Source organism: Anomaloglossus baeobatrachus, chromosome 9 (genome assembly GCF_048569485.1).
Source record: "Anomaloglossus baeobatrachus isolate aAnoBae1 chromosome 9, aAnoBae1.hap1, whole genome shotgun sequence".
Taxonomy (NCBI): Eukaryota; Metazoa; Chordata; class Amphibia; order Anura; family Aromobatidae; genus Anomaloglossus; species Anomaloglossus baeobatrachus.
In genome coordinates this window covers 82,405,848-82,411,847 of record NC_134361.1, presented here as the reverse complement: position 1 = coordinate 82,411,847, position 6,000 = coordinate 82,405,848, and positions in this window count along the sequence as shown.

Below are 6,000 nucleotides of genomic sequence, written 5' to 3'. Positions count from 1 at the left end.
AAATATGGCGAAGCCCACGTCATTTTTTTTGTTTGGGGGGGGGCAAAGAAATCCTGCATACAGCCCTGGAAGGAGGATGCTGAGCCTTGTAGTTTGACAGCTGCTGTCTGCTCTCCTGCATACACTATTGGATGGAGGATGCTGAGCCTTGTAGTTCGACAGCTGCTGTCTACTCTCCTGCATACACTATTGGATGGAGGATGCTGAGCCTTGTAGGTCTGCTCCCCCTGACTCTCCCTCAAGCATACAGTCCTGGATGGAGCATGCTGAGCCTTGTAGTTCTGCAGCTGCTGTCTGCTCTCCTGCATACACTATTGGATGGAGCATGCTGAGCCTTGTAGTTCTGCAGCTGTCTGCTCTTCTGCATACACTAGTGATGACATCAGACCTTTTTTTTTTGTTCACTGATAAAAAACGCATAAAGACGCAGTGAGCAAAAACGCAGCAAAACGCAGCAAAAAAAACGCACCAAATCGCGGCAAAACGCGTGCGTTTTTTTTGCCGCTTTTTTTGCCGCGGGTGCGTTTTTGTGCGGTTTTTGCCGCAAAAAACGCAGCGTCAAAAAAACGCAGTGTGTGAACCTAGCCTTAACCCCTTAACGACCCATGACGTACTAGATACGTCATGGATCGTGTCCCGGTAAGCCCCGCCCCCTGCCGCCGGCGGGCGGCGGCGAGACGCGCACATATCAGCTGTTATCAACAGCTGATATGTGTGCCTGCTAGCCGCGGGTGGAATCGCTTCCACCCGCGGCCATTAACCCCTTACATTTCGCTGCCAAAGTCTTGGCAGCGATATGTATATGGGCGCCGCCATGACAGTGACTTACCCCGCCCCCGCCGGAAGTCACGTGACATGATCACGTGACTTTCGGCGGTTGCCATGGTAGCACAGGGTCATGTGATGACGCCTGTGGCTAACATGAGTCACTTCCTCTCAATGCCGGAATACAGCCGGCATTGAAAGTGAAGCAGCAAATCTGCAGTTCTCAGCTCTGTAGCTGAGATCTGCAGATTGTGCAAAGCGATCGGATTGCTGATCGCAATAGCCCCCTAGGGGGACTAGTAAAATAAAAAAAAAAAAGTTTTAAAAAATTAAAAAAAAATAAAAAAACCTAAAAGTTCAAATCACCCCCCTTTCACCCCATTGAAAATTAAAGGGTTAAAAAAATAAAAAATACACACATATTTGGTATCGCCGCGTTCAGAAATGCCCGATCTATCAAAATATAAAATCAATGAATCTGATCAGTAAACGGCGTAGCGGCAAAAAAATTCTAAACGCCAAAATTACGTTTTTTGGTCGCCGCAAATTTTGCGCAAAATGCAATAACAGGCGATCAAAACGTAGCATCTGCGCAAAAATGGTACCGTTAAGAACGTCAGGTCAAGACGCAAAAAATAAGCCATCACTGAGCCTCAGATCCTGAAAAATGAGAACGCTACGGGTTTTGGAAAATGGCGCAAAACGTGCGCCACGTTTTTCGGACAAGCTTGTGAATTTTTTTTAACCCCTTAGATACAAGTAAACCTATACATGTTTGGTGTCTATAAACTCGCACCGACCTGAGGCATCATACCCACACATCAGTTTTACCATATAGTGAACACGGTGAATAAAATATCCCAAAAACTATTGTACAATCCCACTTTTTTTGCAATTTTTCCGCACTTGGAATTTTTTTGCCGTTTTCCAGTACACTATATGGTAAAACTTATGGTTTCATTTAAAAGTACAACTCGTCCCGCAAAAAACAAGCCCTCATATGGCAAGATTGATGGAAAAATAAAAAAGTTACGCCTCTCGGAAGAAGGGGAGCAAAAAACAAAAACGCAAAAACGGAAAGTGCCCGGGGGCTGAAGGGGTTAAGGTATAAAACCAGGCGGAAAGGTAAAAACCCAGAGCACAAATAGGGGCAGTCAGGTCAGAGGGATCACCATGAGAAGCAGGGACAAAATCAGCCCAAACATGTGAATAGATCCCAGTGGAATACACATGAAGACATAATACCAGCAGATAGCTTACTTACTCATGGTGAAGCCTCAACAGACCAGACGCCACCGCACCCCAACGCGTTTCGTGGTCTTCAGGGTAGTGCGACATGATGTGTGGCAAGAGAGAACTATTTATATCTACCCTATCTAATGAGGCTATAGACACCTTACAACCCTGTGATGCATGTGTGCCGCCCCAGCAGCGGATCAAACTGTTCGGATCCGGAGGTAGTGTCCATTCGTAGCTCGAGGGTCTCCGGACCCGGGGGCTTAGGGGCCACACTCTAAAGTAAAAGGGGGTATTTACAGGGGAGTTATAGTTCGTGACGCCACCCGTAGTGTGTGGTAACTGGGAGTATCGCCGCTGCCATTGGGAGTACCCGGGGTGATTGAGTAGCGCAACAAGGTGTCGTTGCCCTCCTTGGGTAGGGGCAGGCCCCAGGACTCTGGATGATGCTACTGGGTGCCGTGAAGGGGAAATCACTCAGGTACTCACTCAGCCAATAAGCAGACGCTGACAACCGAGTAAACCAAGTCTCTGGGTGCCGCTGCCTCTCAAAGGGGAGCTTGTCTGGGTCCCGTCACCTGCAGTGCTGCCTGGTGATCCGTGACCTGCCTCCTGGCACAAAGTTTAAGTTCACCGTAGTGGCCCAGTAGTCTGAAACTGGCCGGGCCCAGCTCCCCACTGTGGCTAAGTGTGGGAGCCTGCTCTCAGGGCTCACGCTTGGGATTTTAGTGGGCTGCTTGTATGGAAGACCCTATCCCCTTCGTTGCACTAGTGCCCCGATTCTGGAGCGAGTGGGAACAGTCCATAAAGGCTCCGTTCTCCGCAGGTTAATTGCCGGGTTGCCTGAAGCTTCTCCCCGCCGTGCTTTCAGTCCCGGACTGGTGATAGGACCAGGCTGCTGACCGTTCTGTTCAACAGCTCCAGGCACCTTGCCTCAATCCCCTGCGACCGGGGGTCCGACTCCTCTAGGTCCAGACCACCGTCTGCAACCTAGATAGCTTCTCCTGGGAGCCACTACTCCCAGCCTCCTCCACTTTACTACTCCTCTTCTACTACTTTTTAACTACTCCTCTACACTCCTCCCCTCCCCTCCTGACCCCTAGGTGGGCGACCCTATTCCGCTCAAGCCGCCCACTGGCGTGCCTGGTGGGTGTGGTGCAGGGTGTATCTAGGATTTGATTTGTTGTTGGAGGCAGCACTGTAAGATGGGGACCCAGAACCATGAGGGATTTGAATACTGCACTAAAGAGAAAGAACGTGCAGGTCCCTGTGACGACCTGATAGTCCAGTGGCGTTACACATGTTTCAAATCTACATCATGTAGAATGTCAATAAAGTTTTGTCAAAGCCAGTAGCTGGGACATCGAATGGAGGATGTTGCACGTTGTCGAACTAGTGGAAGGTAAGAGGAAAACTTAAAAAAAATTAAAAAAAAAAGTATTAGAGCAGCAGAATGGGGGACATTATAATAAGAAGACACCCAGGATGGGGAACAATTCCCACAGGATGTGGCCCAGGATGGGGGCATTATTATAGAAAGGAACCTAGGATGGGGCAGATGGGGGACATTTCTTATAGGCAGCAGCTCAAAATTAGGACTTTATTATAGTATGAGTCTCGAGATGGTGGACATTATAATAGCAAGGGGCCCAAGGTGGGGACATTATTATAGGATAGAGACAAGGATGGAGGACATTATTACAGGATGCGGGCCAGGAGAGGGACATTTCTTATAGGATGCGGCCCAAAATTAATACATTAATATAGGAAGGGGACTGGCATGGGTGACATTTCTTACAGAATGTGGCCTAGGATAGAGGACATTTCTTATAGCATACGACCCAGGATGGGAAGCATTATTATAGGAAGGGGTCCAGGATGGGGGACACTTCATAGAAGATTCAGCCCAGGATAGGGGTAATTTCTTGAAGGATGTGACCCAGAATGGGACATTATTATATGATGCAGCCTAGGATTGGTGACATTTCTTACAGGATGCGGACATTAATATAGGATGGGGATCAGGATGGAGGACATTATTACAGGATTCGGGCTAGGATAGAGACATTATATTACAAAGGGGCCCAAGATGGGGACATTTCTTATAGACTATAGCCCAACATTAAGACATTATTATAGGAAGGGGCCCGACATGGGTTCGGTAAGAAATTTATAGAATGTGGCTCAGGGTAGAGGACATTTCTTATAGGATATAGCCTAGGATGGGAGGTATAATTATATGAAGGGGTCTAGAATGGGGGACATTTCATAGAAGATGCAGCCCAAGATGGGGGTCATTTCTTGAAGGATGTGGCCCATGAAGAGACATTATTATATGATGCGGCCTAGGATTGGTGACATTTCTTACAAGATGCAGCCCAGGATGGGGACATTATGATACGAAGGGGCCCAGGATGGGGCACATTATTATAGGAAGGAGACCAAAATGGAGGGACATTATTACAGGATGTGGGCCAGGATAGGGACATTATAATATGAAGAAGCCCAAGATGGTGATATTATTATAAGATGGGGACCAGATTGGGAGACATTTCTTTCAAGATGGGGCCCATTATGGTGACATTGTCATTGGAAGGAGCCCAAGATGGAGGACATTAATTATATGATGTGGTCCAAAATAAGAACATTATTATTATAGGAAGGGGCCTAGGATGGGTAACATTTCCTATAGGATGCAGCCCAGGATGGGAGACATTTCTTATAAGGTACATCCTAAGATGGCTACACTATTATAAGAAGAGGCCCAGGATTGAGGACATTATTACAGGAAAAGGCCCAGGAAGTAGGACATTATTGCAGGCTGGGGCTCACAAAGGAGAATAGTATTACAGGATAGAGCCCAGGAAGGAGGACATTATTACAGGATGGGGCCCAGGAAGGAGGACATTATTACAGGAAGGGGCCAAGATTGGTGACAATAAAGAGGGGGTCCACTACAATTTATTGTGGCCACATCAATGTAAAGCTGAGAAAAAATGCTTTTTCCAAATACCTTCTGATACCAATTCTGCCTGTGAGCGGCGTTATCACTGCCCCATAGTAGCCCCTGATGTCCAGTGATCTCATGTCAACTTCTGGAATTAGAAGTTGACCCGACATCACCAAGGTGGGACCCAGTCTCCGTGAGTGACTACACTGTGGGCGGAGTTTAATTGCGCATCACAGCCCAGCATTGTGTGTGCTCTCTCCTTCACTGCTTTCCTTACCAGAACGCCGCAAGCACGCGCAATGCTGGGCTGTGATGTGTGGTGAAACTCCTAGGATGGAGGATATTATACCAGGATGGGGGACGTGATTACAGGAAAGGGCCGGGAGAGAGGACATTATTACAAGGGGGCGAACACATGTCTTTAAAGGAACTAGAACCCTGTAAGGACCCATACATCTGACCAACATGGAGGTGGAGGCCCAGATCCAAATTTTGCATTGGAGCCCATCAGACTACCATATGCCACTATAGGAAAAACATATTGGCAAAAATTATTTTTAGCCCCAGTCCAAATGCATGAATTTAGGTTAAAAAAAAATTTCCCCAAAGGCGAACGACTATTTTAAATGTCAGATTTTGCACCCAGATTGTGAGCGCTGCCACCTCCTCGGCCACCTCCTCCTCCTCTCCCTCCTCCTCCACCTTCTCCTCCTCCTCCACCTCCTTCTCCTCCTCCTTCTCCTCCTCCTCCACCTCCTCCTTCTCCTCCTCTCCCTCCTCCTCCACCTTCTCCTCCTCCTCCACCTCCTCCTCCTCCTTCTCCTCCTCCACCTCCTCCTCCACCTTCTCCTCCTCCACCTCCTCCTCCACCTTCTCCTCCTCCACCTCCTCCTCCTTCTCCACCTCCTCCTTCTCCTCCTCCTCCTTCTCTGCCACCCCCTCCTTCTCCTCTGCCACCTCCTCCTCTGCCTCTTCCTCCTTTCTTCCTTCTCTGCCTCCTCCTCCTTCTCTGCCTCCTCTCCTCCTCCTCTGCCTCTTCTTCTTCCTCC